Source organism: Microcaecilia unicolor, chromosome 2 (genome assembly GCF_901765095.1).
Source record: "Microcaecilia unicolor chromosome 2, aMicUni1.1, whole genome shotgun sequence".
Lineage (NCBI taxonomy): Eukaryota > Metazoa > Chordata > Amphibia > Gymnophiona > Siphonopidae > Microcaecilia > Microcaecilia unicolor.
The window spans coordinates 346,114,656-346,133,809 of NC_044032.1; the positions used below are offsets into that span (position 1 = coordinate 346,114,656).

Genomic DNA, 19,154 nt, shown 5'->3' on the forward strand with positions numbered 1-19,154 from the left:
CCATCCGCCGGAACAGAACGAACAGACGAATGAAGAAATGTTTATAAAGATTAGGAAAGCTGGCAAAATGGGCAACACTATAATAATGGGTGATTTCAATTACCTACTACTACTACTACTACTACTATTTAGCATTTCTATAGTGCTACAAGGCTTACGCAGCGCTGCACAAACATAGAAGAAAGACAGTCCCTGCTCAAAGAGCTTACAATCTAATAGACAAAAAATAAAGAAAGCAAATCAAATCAATTAATGTGTACAGGAAGGAGGAGAGGAGGGTAGGTGGAGGCATGTGGTTACAAGTGGTTACGAGTCAAAAGCAATGTTAAAGAGGTGGGCTTTCAGTCTAGATTTAAAGGTGGCCAAGGATGGGGCAAGACGTAGGGGCTCAGGAAGTTTATTCCAGGCGTAGGGTGCAGCGAGACAGAAGGCGCGAAGTCTGGAGTTGGCAGTAGTGGAGAAGGGAACAGATAAGAAGAATTTATCCATGGAGTGGAGTGCACGGGAAGGGGTGTAGGGAAGGACGAGTGTGGAGAGATACTGGGGAGCAGCAGAGTGAGTACATTTATAGGTTAGTAGAAGAAGTTTGAACAGGATGCGAAAACGGATAGGGAGCCAGTGAAGCGACTTGAGGAGAGGGGTAGTATGAGTAAAGCGACCCTGGCGGAAGACAAGACGGGCAGCAGAGTTTTGAACCGATTGGAGAGGGGAGAGGTGACTAAGTGGGAGGCCAGCAAGAAGCAGATTGCAGTAGTCTAAATGAGAGGTGACAAGGGTGTGGATGAGGGTTTTGGTAGAGTGCTCGGAAAGAAATGGGAGGATTTTACGGATGTTGTAAAGAAAGAAACGACAGGTCTTGGCAATCTGCTGGATATGAGCAGAGAAGGAGAGAGAAGAGTCAAAGATGACCCCAAGGTTTCGAGCTGAGGAGACAGGGAGAATGAGAGAGCCATCAACAGAAATAGAAAACAGGGGGAGTGGGGAGGTGGGTTTGGGGGGAAAAATGAGAAGCTCGGATTTGGTCATGTTTAATTTCAGGTGGCGTTGAGACATCCAGACAGCAATGTCAGACAAGCACGCTGAAACTTTGGTTTGGATGCAAGGTGAGATATCAGGGGTAGAAAGGTAGATATGGGAGTCATCAGCAAAGAGATGGTAGGAAAAGCCATGGGATGAGATTAATGAACCAAGGGAAGAAGTGTAGATAGAAAAGAGGAGGGGACCAAGAACAGAACCCTGAGGTACGCCGACAGGCAGAGGGATAGAAGTAGAAGAGGATCCACCAGAGTGAACACTGAAGGTGTGGAGGGAGAGGTAGGAAGAGAACCAGGAAAGGACAGAGCCCTGGAATCCAAGTGAGGACAGGGTATCGAGGAGTATGCTGTGATCGACAGTGTCAAAAGCAGCGGAAAGATCAAGAAGAATGAGGATGGAATAGAGACCTCTGGATTTAGCCAGTAATAGGTCATTGGAGACTTTAGTAAGCGCAGTTTCGGTTGAGTGGAGAGGGCAAAAACCAGATTGTAGTGGGTCAAGAATAGCATGTGAGGAGAGAAAATCAAGGCAGCGGTGGTGAACAGCATACTCAAGTAATTTGGAGAGAAAAGGGAGGAGGGAGATGGGTCGGTAATTAGAGGGACAAGTAGGGTCGAGTGAAGGCTTCTTAAGGAGAGGTGTGACCACAGCATGTTTAAAGGCAGTAGGGACAGTTGCAGTGGAAAGTGAGTGGTTGAGAATGTGACAGATAAAAGGAATAAGAGCAGGTGAGATGGCATTAAGAAGGTGGGTGGGAATGGAATCAGAGGAACAGGTGGTACATTTTGAGGAAGAAAGGAGAAGTGTAGTTTCCTCTATAGTAACTTCAGGAAAGGTGGAAAAGGAATGAGGGGAAGGAGAGAGAGGGGAACGGACTAGTGGAGGGAGAGGTGGCGAGGTAGAGAATTCAAGGTTTATCTTTTGAACCTTGTCGTGAAAGAATTTAGCAAGGGTCTGAGGAGATAATGAAGGGGGAGTTGGGGGAGGGGGCACCTTGAGGAGAGAGTTCAATGTGGTGAAGAGAAGTCGAGGGTTAGAGCCAAGAGAGTTGGTCAGTTGAATATAATAATCCTGTTTGGCGCGTAAACGAGCAGATTGGAAGGAGGTCAGCATGAACTTAAAGTGTAAGAAATCAGCAAGGGCCTGAGATTTCCGCCAGAGGCATTCGGCGGAGCGGGTACAGGAACGTAGGTAGCAGATATTAGAAGTCAGCCAAGGTTGGGGTTTTGTATGCCTTATAGGGCGGGTCATCAAAGGTGCAAGAGTGTCTAAGGCAGAGGATAGAGTATTGTTGTAAGAAGAAACAGCCTCGTTGACAGACGTGGATGGTGCCATAGTAGAGAGGAGGTTTGAAACATGGGAGGATAGAGATGAAGGGTCAATATCGTGAAGATTCCTAGATAAATTAGATAAGATAGGACGGGACTGGGAGGGAGGAGATTTAAGTGTGAAAGTTATAAGATGGTGATCAGAGAGGGGAAGATCAGAGGCAAGGAAACTAGAGGGTGAACAGTTGGAGGAGAAGATGAGATCAAGACAGTAACCATTTTGATGAGTGGGGGATGTGGAGCATAGTTGGAGATTAAAGGAGGATGTTAAAGCGAGTAACTTGGAAATATAAGAGTTGGAAGGATCATTAGCAGGAACATTAAAGTCACCAAGGATGAGAGAGGGGGAGGAAGGATCATGGAAGAAGGCAAGCCAGGCATCAAAGTCACTGAGAAAGAATGAAAGGGACTTATCAGGGGGACGATAAATGACCGCTATTCGAAGAGGCAGAGGAGAGAAAAGGCGGATAGAGTGGACTTCAAAGGAGGAAAAACAGTGAGATTGAGGTGGAAGAAGGGGTTGAAATCTGGAGGAGGGAGAGAGAAGTAGTCCAACACCGCCCCCGCGACCAGCAGGGCGAGGAGTATGTGAAAAAAGATAACCGCCATGGCAGAGGGCTGCAACTGAAGCAGAGTCATCAGGGCAGAGCCAGGTTTCTGTTATGGCGAGCAGATGGAGGTGACGCGAGATAAAGAGGTCCTGGATATAGGGGAGTTTGTTACAGATAGAGCGGGCATTCCATAGGGCGCAAGAGAAGGGCAGAGAAGAGGAGGGGAGTAGAGGAATAGAGATGAGGTTAGAGAGGTCGCGGTGAGATCTGTACAATTGGGATAATAGTTGGTGAGGAGGGCCAGGATTGGGATTGATGTCACCGGCTGAGAGTAAGAGAAGGAGTAAAAGAGAGCGGAGGAGAGTAGGAGAGGTGTGGCCACGAAGGCGTCGAAGGCGAGAGGTATTTAGGTGGAATGGGGAAGGCAAAATGGAGAGAAGAAAGAGACGGAGATTAAAAGCCAAGAGGGAGGAAAAGAGTAGGAGAGAAGGTGAGGTGATGAAGTCGATGGATGGGCAGTGAGTTCCTGTAGCGGAGAGAGGTAGGGGGTGGGGGAAAAGATTAGGAAGGGACAGGGCTAGGAAGAGAATGTGAATAGGGGCCCCGATATTGACTGGATAAATGTTACATCAGGGAGTGACAGGAAGATAAACTTTCTAGATGTTCTAGGAGTAGCTGGTCCAGGAACCGACAAGAGGGGGAGCCATTTTGGATCTGGTCCTTGGTGGCATGCAGGGCAAGATGTAAGAGGTGGCGGTATTGGGTCCCCTCAGAACAGTGATCATAACATGATCAAGTTTGAGCTAGTATCTGAGATGAACCTGCAAAGGAAATCTACTGTAGCTGCATTTAATTTTCAAAATGGTGACTCTAATAAAATGAGAAAAATGGTTAAAAAGAAACTAAAAGGATCAGATGCAAAGGTTAGGACACTAAATCAGGCGTGGACGTTATTCAAAAATACCATCTTGGAAGCCCAGTCCAGATGTATTCCACGTATTTCCAAAGGTGGAAAGAAGAGAAAATGTCAGCCAACATGGTTCAAAGGTGAAGAAAAAAAAGAGGCCATTACAGCCAAAAGATTGTCCTTCAAAGAATGGAAAAAGGACACAAATGAAGAAAATAAGAAGCAACATAAGCATTGGCAAGTCAGATGCAAAGCATTAATAAAGAAGGCTAAAAGAGAATATTAGGGTTATTGGACAGAAAACAGAGGGTAGGGTTAAATGGTCATTTCTCTCAATGGAGGAAGGTGAACAGTGGAGTGCCACAGGGATCTGTACTGGGACCGGAAATATTTAACATATGTATAACTGATATGGAAATCGGAACGACAAGTGAGGTGATCAAATTTGCAGATGATAAAAAACTGTTCAAGGTTGTTAAAACACGTGCGGACTGTGAAATATTGCAGGAAGATCTTAGGAAATTGGAAGACTGGGCATCCAAATGGCAGATGAAATTTAATGTGGACAAATGCAAGGTGATGCATATTGGAAAGAATAATCTGAATCATAGTTACCTGATGCTAGGGTCAGCGCTCAAGAAAAAGATCTGGGTGTCGTAGATAATACGCTGAAATCTTCTGCTCAGTGTGCAGCGGCAGCCAAAAAAGCAAACAGGATGCTAGGAATTATTAGGAAAGGGATGGTGAATAAGACCGAAAATACTATAATGCCTTTGTATTTGCATCTGCACCTTGAGTATTGCGTTCAGTTCTGGTCACCGTATCTCAAAAAAGATATAGCGGAATTACAAAAAAAGTTCAAAGAAGAGTGACCAAAATGATAAAGGGGATGGAACTCCTTTAATACGAGGAAAGGCTAAAGAAGTTAGGGCTCTTCAGCTTGGAAAAGAGACAGATGAGTGGAGATATGACTGAGGTCTACAAAATCCTGAGTGGTGTAGAACAAGTAGAAGAAAATCAATTTTTACTTGTTCCAAAAGTACAAAGACTAGGGGACAGTCGATGAAGTTACATGGAAATACTTTTAAAACAAATAGGAGGAAATATTTTTTCACTCAACAGTTAAGCTCTGGAACTCTTTGCTGGAGAATGTGGTAACCGCGGTTAGCGTATCTAGTTTTAAAAAGGTTGGGACAAATTCCTGGAGAAAAAGTCCATGGTCTGCTATTGAGACAGACACGGAAGGCAACTGCTTGCCCTGGGATTTGTAGCATGGAGTGTTGCCATGATTTGGGTTTCTGCCAGGTACTTGTGACCTGGCTTAGCCACTGTTTGGAAAACAGGATACTGGGCTAGATGGACCATTGGTCTGACCCAGTATGGCTACTCTTATGTTCTTATGACATGTGGATAAAGGTGAGCCAGTTGATATTATTCTCTGGATTTTCAAAAGGCATTTGACAAAGTACCTCATGAAAGACTCCTGAAGAAATCAGAAAGTCATGGGATAGGAGGTAATGTCCTATTGTGGATTAAAAACTGGTTAAAAGATAGAAAACAGAATAGGATTAAATGGTCCATATTCTCAATGGAGAAGGGTAGATAGTGGGGTTCCCCAGGGGTTGTGCTGGGACCGCTGCTTTTTAACATATTTATAAATGATCAAGAGATGGGAATAACTAGTGAGGTAATTAAATTTGCTGATGACACAAAGTTATTCAAAGCTGTTGAATCGAAAGAGGATTGTGAGAAATTGCAAGAGGACCTTACGAGACTGGGCATCCAAATGGCAAATGATGTCTAATGTGAGCAAGTGCAAAGTGATGCATGTGGGCAGTGACCTGGATTGGACACTGTTGAAAACAGGATGCTGGTCTATCCCGGTATGGCAATACTTATGTAATAGAAAACCCACCATCAGAGTGAGAGTGCCATTCTTTTGCACTGGGACTAAGATATTGAGAGTGCCAAGAAGTGCTTGAAACCCCATGGCCTACCAGGATTTAGCCCAGCCTCAGCCTACACTCAGCTCCACAGAGACAACTGTGTTTTGTACATCCTGGTCCAGGTGACCAATCACCCAGCTAGCCAGTGCCCAGGTTTATCTGGAGGAGACTGGGGCTACAAAAACAGTGCCCATAATGTGGGGTGAAAGGGTTAAACCCCTTGGGGCACAAACACTCTGAAAAAGAAATGTTCCTTGGACTGAACAGTTCTGAGGGCTGCAACTTGTTCTGTTTGGAGATGGTGGGAGCAGACGCCCAATGTGGAACCCTATTTCCCTCAAGAATGAGCCAAGTGGGACAACCAACATGGAGATCGCCACAGAGAATGTCTCTAGAGACTGAGTAACCCTTGGGGCAGAGTTGGGCGGGAAAAAGGCCTGAGTCTCATGGTGGTGGTTCCCGCTGGTGGAAATTACCACCGGAACAGAAAGGGATTCACGCTCAAAGATCATTGCGTCAGAGAGGATTGTAAGCATGTCATGGCGTTGCTGGTAGAGATCTCAGACAAGGGGAGGAGAGCGGCATATGAAGATCGCAGTTGGAGAGAGGTGATGCTTGTGGAGAGAGGAAGACTGCGCCCAGAGTTGATTGTACTGGACAAAACAAATCACAGTTTAAAGTGAAAGGACATTGATAACTTGAGCATGCTGTTTGCCCAAGTGCTGTTAGAAGTTAATAAAATGAAAATGTTGCAATTTCTGTGGTTTCTCTTCACAGGCGGATGGGAGGGAAAGAAGATATGGCCAGTCCAGTTTGTTGTTCCTGTCTCTCTGGGGGGGGGGGGGGGGGAATGGGGGGGAAAGAAGAAGAGTTGGTGACTTGGAAGCAGTTCTTACGGGGTTCCCTTGGGGACGGAAACAATTCCTGTGGTGTTCCCGTGGAAGTGCGCCAGCCTGTCACCTACCGAGTACCAAGGTCTTTGAGTGCTGTCTCCTCCTCGCTTTAACAGCACAGATGGAGAAAGTCATCCATTAAGGAGGTGGTAGAGACACAAATGGTGACAGAACTCAAAAAGGTATGGAATGTACACACAGGATCTCTAATTAGAAAATGGAAGCTATAAAAAACCTAAACTTAAATGGCTGCATGTGTCTGGATGTGTCAAGTGACATTTAGATGGCGACTCTGGATGTGATGAACTAGGGCCAATACCGGGCAGACTTTTATGATCTGTGTCTCATAAATGGCAATCTGGTTTAGGATGGGTTGGAAAGGGCTTAGACAGCAACTTTAGTGGCTGGAACATGAGGACTTTGCTGGACAGAATTTTACGGTCTGTTTCCTGCAAATGAGAAGACAAATAGGCTGGAGTGGGCTTAGACTACAACTCCAGCAGTTGGAACATAAGGATAGGGCTGGGTGTACTTCTATGGTCTATGTCCCAGAAACACCATAATCAAGTATATATCATATTCATTGTTGATTTAATTATGAATTGATAATGAGCGTGACTATTGGGCAGACTGGACTGTTCAGGTTTTTATCTGCTATCACTTACTATGTTACTATTAATTCTCTCTGCTTCCGGGCAGCTCTGACACAGGCACAAGCATCAGATGTCACCTGACCTACTGGCGTGTGCATGTAGCAACCTCTCAGCACGCAGTGCCAGTGAATCTGACACAAGTCTTACATGTGCGCACCAGAGTGTTCCAAGTTCCAACTTCTGTTCCTTCCCTGCCTGTAGTGCTGTGGCTCAAATCCAGAGAGAGACCAAGAGAGCTGACCGGAATTTTTTTTTTTTTGTGCATCATTAAATTCTTGTGGGACTGGGTGGGGGCAGGTTAATTCTTGTGGGGACGGTTAAGGCCTGGTTCTTGTGGGGATGAGTGGAGATGGGTAAGATTCCAGTGGAGACGGGTAAGATTCCAGCAGGGACGGGCGGGGATGGGTACAGTTTTCTGTCCCCATGTAACTCTCTATTCTGCAGCTGTGCATGGCCAGAAGTGCTCATTAGAATACTAATGAGCTCATTGTAATACATTTGCATGGGGTTCTGGGTGCCTGCTAAGGGCACACATTAGAGCCATGTGCATTACTTGCTAAATAAGGTGAAATTAGATCTTACCTGCTAATTTTCTTTCCTCTAGACCCTCCAGACCGGTCAAGACACTTGGGTTGATGAGGAAGTGACGTCAGGGAGACGAATGGCTGCCTGAATCTTTAGCTCCGCACTTCCCTGCTTTTAATTTGCTTTAATAGCGGGAACCTGGTCTTGTTCTTGTACTGGAACAGCACCTGGAGATTCGCTGCGACTCAGGGAGCAAGATGAGCAAAATATCTGCATCCCAGGCGCGTGAGGGAGAGCGGAGCTCGACGAGACAGTCGATGAAGAATCGATCGAGACACGTGTCACCGGCCCCGGATCACTCATCGGGATCCGAATCGGCTGCATCGAGTGCTGGTGTGCAGAGAGCTTCCCCGAAAGCGGCCTTGTCTAAAGAATTGGTTAAATGCTTGAAGGATATCAGGGCAGAGATTACGGCGTCCAAACAAGAAATTCTTGAACACGTGGATGCCATCAGCATTGACCTCCGCGAGCTGGGGGGTAGAGTTGAAACCCTAGAGGAACAGATGGATGAACACGCTGAGAGAGCGGAGGCAGCAGAGATCCGTTTTGTGCAGCTACAAGAACAGACAGAGGAACTACAATACAAAATTGATGACCTGGAAAATCGCGGAAGGCGACAAAACCTCAGATTCCGAGGAGTGCCTGAAAACGGAAACATGGAAGATGTGCCTGCAATTGTGAAATCATTGTGTGAGACAATTACGGGAGAACCAATGGAGTCTGATAGTATTTTGTTTGACTGGGCTCACAGGGCACTTGGTCAGCCTAAAGACAACAAACTCAGAGACATAATTGTGAAATTTTCTTCCTATGCGCTTAAGGAGAAGGTCTGGCTAAAAGCGCGCCAAAACCCATCTGTGGAATACAAGGAAGCACGAGTGTTCGTGTACCAAGATCTATCATTATTTACATTAGCGCAGAGGCATGTGATGAGGCCCGCGCTGGAAATTCTGAGGAAGGAGGAGATCTCTTATAGGTGGATTTTCCCTTTTGCACTGAGCTTCGAGTTTAAGGGTAAGCAACTTCGCTTACGCAGGCTTGCGGAGGTATGGAAGTTTATGCAGGAGGCTGGTCTGACAACAATGGCGAGCCCTGCAGGAGATCTGGCTTCTTCTACCCGAGAAAAATTGCAGAAGTGGAAGAGAGTCCCCCAGAAAACTAAAAAGCAAGGCACCAAGACGTGACTTTGGCTGTGACTCTGATATCCTTTTTGTTCTGATGTCTACTACTGGGGTGACATTTTTGATTCTGTGTGTTTATCTGTTCTCTGTTATTGGGAATCTATGGAGGTTGTGTTGAATTGCGAACGGTTTGAGTTTAGGTGGTTGGGTGGAGAGACTGGGTGAATGTACTAATAGCGGGGGGTGGTACTGGGGTGCGCACAAAGGTTTGGGGGACCGTTTGCTCTCCTGTAGGGCACTTCAGGGGGGATATTCCCAGTCCAGGCCCTAGGACCCAGATTGGTGGGGCTTATGTTTGTGAAGGGTGTTTGGGGACCTCGGGGAGGGAAGGGTGGGCGGGGAGGTAGGGGAGGGAAGGATTCTGGGAATAATTGGGGTTTTATTAATAATTCCTTCAGAAGACCAACACTGTTGCAACCAACTGAGGGGGCTCTAAACGGGGGAGTACACTGTGAGCAAGGTAATGGTGACAGGAAATATATTTACATGTAGATATGAGTGTTGACCTGAAAGTAATATCATACAATGTGAGGGGGCTAAACATGCCTCAGAAGAGACAGAGGTTTTATAGAGAATTGCAGAGGCTCAAACTGCACGTGGTCCTGCTCCAGGAAACGCACCTGAGTCGAAAATATGAGCGACTCCTCTCCTATCCGGGCTTTATGGGGGCGTATTTTGCTTCTGCAGAGAGCTCCAAAAAACGAGGGGTGGCGATATTGCTGCATTCTTCTGTGGCGGCGCAGGTAGAGCAAGTCAGAAGGGATCCAGGGGGGAGTTACATATTTGTGCACATGACAGTGGATCAGGTGGCCTTAACAGTGGCCTCGATTTACGCCCCAAATAGTGGTTAGGCAGAATTCTTTGCACGGGTCCGGAACTCCTTGGCAACATTTGTTAAGGGGTCCCTGATACTGGGAGGGACTTTAATGCGGTGATGCATACTCACCTCGACAGCACGGGAGTCCCCAGGGTGGAGGGCAACAAGGAATCACAGGCTCTGGCATCCTTGGCTGCTTCCCTGGGCACACTGGACCTGTGGAGACTGGCACATGGGACAGACAGGGACTATACGTTTTACTCCCCAGTTCATAAGTCATATTCGCGCATTGACTACATTTTCCTGGACACTAACTTGGTGGAGAGGGGACCTGAGGCTGGCATTGGAAGTGTGACACTATCAGATCATGCCCCAGTATGGGTCTCCCTTTCCACCATCAGGGCGGAATTGAAAGAAAAGAGATAGATGTTAAATACTAGTTTACTACAGGAAGGGGAGGTGGTGGAAGGGTACAGGAACATGCTTAAGGAGTACCTTGAATTTAACATTGGCAAGGGACCTGGGATGCCCATAGTATGGGATGCTATGAAGGCAGTGTCTAGAGGATACTTCCTACAACTAGCTAGTAGGTGCGCTAAGATACGTAGGGCGCAGATAGCGGCATGTCTGGAGAAAATTCATCAGTTACAGGGGCAACACAAGAAAGATAGGTCACCGCAGGCCTGGCAGGAATTGAGGAGGGAGAGGCTGCTTTTAGATTCTATATACTCAGAACAACTTAGTCTGATGCAAGCGAAATATAAGGCGGGAACTTACGAGTTTGCGAACAAAGCTGGTCGTCTCCTCACTACTAGGCTATGTAGGCAAAACGTTGATCGTATGATTAAGCAGGTTCGGAATGGAAAGGGAGAGCTGTTAGGAAAATCTGAACAAATACGTGAATGCTTTGGGAAATTCTACCAGACCTTATACGCACAGGAGATTAACCCCTCCTCAGAGGCTATTAGACAATATTTAGATGATAGTGACCTTTCCTCCTTAACCTGCCAGCAAAGGGCATTGTTGGATGCACCAGTAACTCCCATGGAAATCCAGAAGGCTATTAGTGGCATGCCCTCTTATAAGTCTCCCGGATTGGATGGGCTCCCTAGTAAATTCTACAAGCGGTTTGCGCCTGAACTGCTGCCACTGCTTGCTGACCTGTTTAATCAGGTGGGAGCTGGTGGGACGCTGCCTCCATCTATGATGGAGGCCTGGATTGCAGTCATTCCCAAGCCAGGTAAAGATCCTAATGAATGTGGTTCTTACAGACCAATATCGGTCTTAAATGCTGACGTTAAAATCTTAGCTAAAGTGCTGGCAAGTCGACTGGCGCCCTTGCTTCCAGTCCTGATACATCCAGACCAAGTGGGCTTTGTGTCCCATCGTAAGTCGATGGACAATATTAGGTGTACGCTTGACCTTATGTACCTTGCAAAGAGAAATCAAAAGCCACTTTGTCTGCTCAGTTTGGACGCTGAAAAAAGCTTTTGATAGGGTCCGTTGGCCCTACATGTATCGGGTACTGGAGGTCATGGGATTTGGGACGACTTTTCGGAGCTGGATACAGGTGTTTCATAATTCTCCACGAGCATGTGTAAGGGTCAACGACAGTAACTCGGAGTTGTTTTCGCTCCACAGAGGCACTCGACAGGGTTGCCCTTTATCCTGCCCATTTTCAAGTCCTTACTCAAAGCCCATCTCTTCTCCCTTGCTTTGGCACCTAACCACCTTCCCCATTCATGATACCTATACTGACTACATAGCTTGTTACCTTTAGATTGTAAGCTCTCTTGAGCAGGGACTGTCCTTCCTCATGTTTAAACTTGTACAGCGCTGCGTAACCCTGGCAGCGCTATAGAAATGCTAAGTAGTAGTAGTAGTAGTATCCCCCCTCTTATTCGCTATGGTCATGGAACCTTTCGCCTCTCGGATACGTCTGGATCCGGAGATGTCGGGGGCTTGGGTGGAGGGTAGAATGCACAAAATGGCCCTTTTTGCGGACGACGTCCTGTTGTATGTGACTCGCCCGCTTACCACATTCTCCAGACTTAATTGTATTATAGATGAGTATGCAGCGGTTTCGGGATTTAAGGTGAACATGACAAAATCTGAAGCTCTAAATGTAACACTTCCTGAAGAGCTGGTGATGTCTTTAAAAACGTCGTACTCTTTTAAGTGGGCTAATCATCATATTACTTATTTGGGAGTGAAATTGACCCCGAACCTTTCAGACTTGTTTCAGGCTAACTATAAAGACCTGGCTCGAGACATTGCAGTTGACCTGGAGAGATGGGGGGAATCAGGGGTATCTTGGTTCAGCAGAATTGCGATTATTAAAATGAACATTCTACCGCGCCTGCTATATTTATTTCAGGTGCTGCCTGTGATGATGCCCAGGCGATTTCTAGCTTCCTTGCAGGATCGTATAGTGAGGTTCGTCTGGGCGGGTAAGCGGCCTAGACTCTCGCGCACTCTTCTTTACCAGGCTAGGAAGAGGGGTGGGCTTGGCGTCCCTAATCTCATTTGGTATTATAGGGCAGCACAGGGAAAGGCTGCGGTTGAATGGTTCCAAGAATACCCAGACAGGCAGTGGGTACAACTGGAACAGTACTCTATTGGCTCAGTACCATTAGCAGCACTTATGTGGCTTCCGCAGTCATTTCGGGTGAAGGAGGAGGAGTCATGCCCGTCGGTTGGAGTTACATTGCATTACTGGGATAGTTTGTTCCCTAATAATCAATGCGTTCTGTCGCAGTTATCACCAATAGCATACAATCCTCTAATCCTACCAGGGAACACGAAGGGGGTCTTCACTAGGTGGTATAGGGAGGGGGTCAAAACCTGGGGTCAAGTATTTGAAGAGGGTTCTCTGATATCACTTGATAAGCTGCAGGCAAGGTATCCGGGAATGCAGGTAGATGACTTTGGGTACACTCAATTAACTCACTTCTTTAGAACAAAGGCAGTTAGACTAGTTATGCAAAGGGATAAGTTACCACTGGAAGATATTTGTGAAAAACTCCAAACTTCCCAAGGACTCATTGGCTGTCTGTATAGAAGTGTTGGTGCCTAGGTCCAGTGTTACAGTCGTCACAGGAAAAGTTGGAACGATGAGCTGGGTGTTAGTCTCGGGGAGATGGAGTGGGGGAAAATAGAACGGGCAGTGGCGAAGGTGTCCACTCATGTGCTGTCACAGGAGGAATGCAGTGAAGGTCCTGTACCGTTGGTACCTCACCCCGGACCGACTGCAGAGGATTTATCCGTCCTCATCGGGACTGTGTTGGAGGGGATGCGGGCATCGTGGAACAATGGGCCACGTGTGGTGGAAGTGCTTTAAAGCCAGAGCCTACTGGAAAGCGATACATAGTAGAATGCAGACCTGGCTGGGTTGCCGACTTCAGTGGGCCCCAGAGATTTTTCTCTTTTCTGTAAGGGCGGTGGGCCTAAATTCCTATCAGCAAGAATTGGTGCACCATGCTGTTGGGGCAGCGAGAGTGGTACTTGCATCTCAATGGAAACAGAGTGGGGTCCCTTCTGTAACAAGGTGGTGCAATAAACTACGGCATGTGTGCGAGATGGAACGACTCCGAGCGGAGCAAAACACACCAGACAAGTAAATGGCACCTGACTTGGAACTCTTTTCTTGCCGCTGCCAAAAGTGGTTAGGAGTAGCAACAGTGCTTGTGCAGGTGTGGGAGTTGAGAGCTTCTTTGGGGGTTGGTTTGATGGGGGAACTGATAAGGGATGGGGGTGGCGGGGGGGGGGGGGGGGGTAATTCATTAACCATATACTCTTAAAAAATTCATGAAGTTTACTGCAAAACAAATTTGGATGTCTTCAGAAAAGAAATGTGCGAGAATCTGGTGCTTCTGTTTGACTTGAAAGTTCTGTATTTGTACACTGTTGACCTGGTTTCAGAGTCCATTGTATTTTATTACTGTTTAATAAAGACTTCATATAAATTAAAAAAAAAAAAAAGACACTTGGGTTATGTACTCCTACCAGCAGAGGGAGACTGAGAAAACACTGAACTTTGAACACTGCCTATATAACCTGTGCAGTCCTTCCACTAACCAGTATAACTCTAACAAAGCAGAGAACAAATAAAACTAACCAGAACCCTGTACGTGGGCATAGCATAATTCCAATATCTTCCATGTGCTTCCACAGGCAGGCCACAGACCAAGCCACACCTGGAACAGAGCCACACCAGAACAGAAGCTGGATCAAGGCGTCTGAATTACTTGAACAACAGTCATCAGCTGCCAAACGCAACACTATACTGAAAGAACCCCTTCTGGCCGAAAGAACATACTGGGTGGGCCCTTGACCGGTCTGGAGGGTCTAGAGGAAAGAAAATTAGCAGGTAAGATCTAATTTCACCTTCCTCAGCAACCCTCCAGACCGGTCAAGACGCTTGGGACGTACCAAAGCATAACAATCTACGGGCGGGACCCTCTAAGGCCAGAGGACAAAACAGCTGCCCCAAAACTCGCTTCTTCCTTCGCATGAACATCAATCCTATAATGCTTGACAAACGAATGCAAAGAGGACCAAACCGCCACCCGACAAATATCTAGCGGGGGATCATACTACTTTCCGCCCAAGAGGCCGCTACTCCCCTCGTGGAATGAGCTGAAAAGACTTTAGGTACTGCCCGGCCCCTCAAGATGTACGCAGACGCAATCGCCTCCTTCAACCACCGGGCTATAGTGGCCTTGGAAGCCGCAGCCCCCTTCTTTGGACCGCCATGAAGCACGAACAGTCGATCCGAGGCTCTGAACTCCGAGTTCTAGACAGATAACAACGCAAAGCTCGCTTCACATCTAACTTAGCAAGCCGCCGCTGCTCCGAATCCCCTGCCAAACTCCCTAAAACTGGCAAAGAAATGGTCTGATTCACATGAAATTCCGAAACTACCTTGGGCAAAAAGGAGGGCACTGGCCTCAAGAAGACCCTTCCTTGGAAAAGGATAATGAAAGGAGCCCTACAAGACAAAGCATGAAGTTCCGAAACCCTACGCGCTGACGTAATAGCTACCAAGAGCACCGTTTTCAAGGACAAATCTTTGACCGTAGCCGAGACCAGAGGCTCAAACGGAGGCCTGACCAAAGCCTCTAAAACAAGATTCAAATCCCACGGAGGAACCAACCGACGACGGGGAGGCCGAAGCAACTTAACACCCTTCAGAAAACGTACTACATCCGGTGCAGAAGCTAAAGACCTCCCCTGAACCTTTTCCATGAAAAGAAGACCAAAGCCGCTACCTGCACCTTCAGAGTAGACAAAGCCAACCCTTGTCCAAAACCATCTTGCAAAAACTCCAACACCTCCGGAACCGAGGAACGCAGAGGCCTCACACCTCGATCTCGACACCAGTGCTCAAAAAGTCTCCAGACTCGAACGTATGCCAGGGATGTGGACTGCTTGCGGGAACTTAACATCGTAGCAATACCCTAGAAGAAAAGCCCTTCTTCTTCAACCTGTGCCTTTCAAGAGCCAGGCCATAAGAGAGAATGGAGACGGGTCCGGCAGAACAATCGGACCTTGACACAACAATACAGTCTCTGTTAGCGGAAGAGGATCTGCTACTACCAGACGCACCAGATCTCTGAACCACGGACGACGGGGCCAATTTGGAGCTATCAGAATTACCCGTCCCGAGTGACGTTCGATGCGCTGAACTATCCTTCCGACTAACGGCCACGGAGGAAAGACATACAGTAGCCCCTGCGGCCACGGTAGCAGAAGGGCATCTATTCCTTCCGACCAAGGATCTCGTCTGCGACTGTAGAACCGCTTGTACTTGTGCATTCCCGCTGTTGCCATGAGATCCATCACTGGCAGACCCCCATACCGCCACAATGCGATTGAAAACCGATCTATGTAGAGACCATTCGCCGGGATCTAGAGTATTTCGGCTCAGAAAGTCCACGTTGTCCACCCCTGCTACGTGGGCCGCCGACAGAGCCTGAAGATGGACTTCTGCCCATTGGCACCAACTGGGTCGCTTCCTCCGCGACGCAGCGCGACTCTTTGTGCCTCCCTGCCGGTTGATGTACGCTACGGCTGTGGCATTGTTGCATAGCACCCTGACCGCCTTGGCTAGGAGCAGAGACTGGAAGGACTGAAGAGCCAAGCGAATGGCCCGAGTCTCCAACCGGTTGATGGACCACTGAGCTTCCCCTGAGGACCAGCGCCCTTGCGCTACTTGTCCGAGACAATGAGCCCCCCATCCTGAGAGGCTGGCGTCTGTGGTGAGAACCACCCACTCTGGGGGTTCCAAAGGCATTCCCTTCTCCAGGTTGCGCGTGTTCAGCCACCAGCGGAGGCTGAGACGGGGGGGTTGCACTCAGGGGCAAGCGCACCTCTAAATCCTGCGACTGCGGAGACCACCGACTGAGCAGAGCTGTCTGCAACGGCCACATTTGAGCCCTGGCCCAGGGCACCACCTCTATGTCGCCGCCATCATTCCCAGCACCTGCAGATAATCCCACGCCGTCGGGAGAGATTCTGCAAGAAAATGACGAATCAGATCCTGCAGCTTGCGAATCCGAAGAGATGGTAAAACACTCGACCGACGCCTTTCCTCGAAACGCACTCCCAGATATTCCAGAGACTGTGCCGGAACTAGATGACTCTTGCTGAGGTTCACTACCCAACCAAGAGATTCCAGCAACTCCACCACTCGAGCGGTAGCCGCTTCGCTCTCCGCTCTCGACTTGGCCCCGAATCAGCCAGTCGTCTAAATACGGATGCACCAGAACCCCCTGCCGACGCAGCGCTGCCGTTACCACCACCATGACTTTGGAAAAGGTGCGAGGGGCTGTCGCGAGACCGAAGGGCAGGGTACAAAACTGAAAATGCTTCCCTAACACAGCAAATCGAAGAAAATGCTGATGCGACGGACGAATGAGAATGTGAAGGTAAGCCTCTGTCAAATCCAGGGAAGTCAGAAACTCTCCCTGCCGAACCGCAACAATGACTGACCGCAGTGTCTCCAATGCGAAAGGATGGGACCTTTAGTGCCGCATTGACCCTCTTGAGATCTAAAATAGGCCGAAGGAGCCTTCCTTTTTCTTTACTACAAAATAGATCGAATAACAGCCCGAGCGTTGCTGATTTGGAGAAACCGAAACAACTGCTCCCAGACTGAGGAGACGCCGCAAAGGTCTCCCGCATGGCCACCTTCTTGGCCCGGCGAACGACCAAAGGGACTCTAAAAAACTTCGGGAACTGCACTTTCAAACTCTAGCGCATAACCGTCTCTCACCACTTCGAGCACCCACTGGTCCTGACGTGATCTTGGTCCAGCTCTGGTAAAATTGGCTCAGCCGAGCCCCTATACGTACCAGAGGCTGAACCCGCACACCCTCATTGGGAATTACGGGCCGCACCCGATCCCACCGAGGAGAAGCCACGGCCAGAAAAGTCACGGCCCCCACGGCGACCTCCTCGAAAGGACCTGGGTGCGCTGGAAAAACGACCTCTAGAAGTTCCACTAATCCTACCTGGACTATACCGTTTGAGCTTCAGTTAAGCCGATCGCGTGCGGACATACCTCTGGACTGGCCTTTGGGATGAAACTCCGGAAGACGAGGACCTTGCATCAGTAAGGCCCCGAACCAACTTATCCAAGTCTTCGCCAAAGAGCATAGACCCCTTAAAAGGAAGAGAACCAATTTGGCCTTAGAGGCCGCATCCTCGGCGACCCATCCTCGCAACCAGAGGGCCATACGCCGCTCCAACCACCAGGGCCATATTCTTGGCTGACGCCCTCAACAAATCGTACAGGGCATCAGACAGGAAGGACGAGTCCATTTCTAACTTGGTCAATCCTGAACCCCGAAGAACCCGACTTCTACTGAATCATCAAGGAGCTTCTCGGCTCAGCGAAGCAGCTCGAGCCACTAAACCCCCACAGACGGGCCTGGAGAGCTAGGGCCGACAAATCAAAGCTACGCTTAAGGAAAGATTCCAACCTCCTGTCCTGGGGGTCCCGAAGCGCGGTCCCGCCATCCACCGGGATAGCCGTAGCCTTGGTGACTGCCGTGACCACTGCATCTACCGTGGGAGCCTTAAAGGAGTCTCTATCCTCCTGCGGCAGAGGATAGAGCCTCGCCATTGCCTTAGACACCCTACAAGGAGCGTCTGGGGCACTCCACTCCTGAGAAATCATCTCCCTGAGATCCTTATTCATAGGGAAGGACCGCGCTTTGCGTTGAATGCCTTTCACTAAAGGGTCCACCTGACCTGCCTCTCCCAAGGGGGCTTCTGACTGCTCAAACCTCAGGGTGGAAATCACCTGATCAATGAGCTCCGTAAGCTCATCTCTATGAAAACTTCTGACCACAGAGGGATCCTCACCAGGAACGGAACATTCCGGCTCCTGAGAGCCCTCGAAACTCTCAGATTCTCCAAAATCACTGAGGTGCCCTTCAGACTCCCTAAGAGAAAAACAACCTCCCTCATCAACCCACTCTACACGGGGTTTTTAGCGGGCATGGAGCTACCCCCGTCCTCCAACTGGGGGGGCCCCGACTTCCAAGCTTGATACAGCGTCCAAACAAAATCAGGGGGAAAACCAACTCCTCCTGTGCCCTCAGAAGTCCCCTTTTGAACCAACATAGGGGAAACAGGACCAAAAACCGCCGCCTCCGCTGATCGTGCCGGAGTCAAAATGGCGGCCGTTCCCACCAAAACCTCCACTTCTGCTGACCACGCCGGAGCCAACATGGCGCTCGTTCCCGCCGACATTCCCTCGTGCGAAACTGCAGGCAAAGGAGAAGCGGTGCTCACTGGTCCCCTCCGCGGACAGAAACCGGAGGAGCCAGCGGACAGCTGTTTCGGCTCGCCGCAGAGACGGCAACGGACCACCCGGTGTCTCATATCCGCGGCGGGAACAAGCACGGCAACGGAGGAGCTTGCCCGCTATAGCGCACTCGAGACACGAAGACCGCAGCGCCGCACAAATGACGATCTGCTTCAGCCAAACAATTAAACACAATGGTCGCGCTGCTCTCCCTCTCAGCACAGGCATATGGACCCGAAATATCGCTACCCTGATAGAAACAGATATGGCAGTTGCTGATTGTAGGGCACTCAAGGCTGCAAGTACTAAGAAAGCAGTCGAGGCACAAAGCTGCCAGCCTCAGAGTGGAAGAGAGCAGCACCGGGGGAGGGACCCCAACTAGCAGGTGTGACACCCCAAGGGGAATAGTGAGCCCCCACCGACCCAGAGCCCCGAAGCACAAA

General features: G+C 48.8%; 1 protein-coding gene across 4 annotated transcripts in view; it reads right to left on the reverse strand.

The window, feature by feature from the left end:
- The window catches only part of LOC115463707 (zinc finger protein 2-like), a 255,895-nt gene that overhangs the window by 42,806 nt on the left and 193,935 nt on the right, over positions 1 to 19,154 (reverse strand). The window lies entirely within an intron of this gene.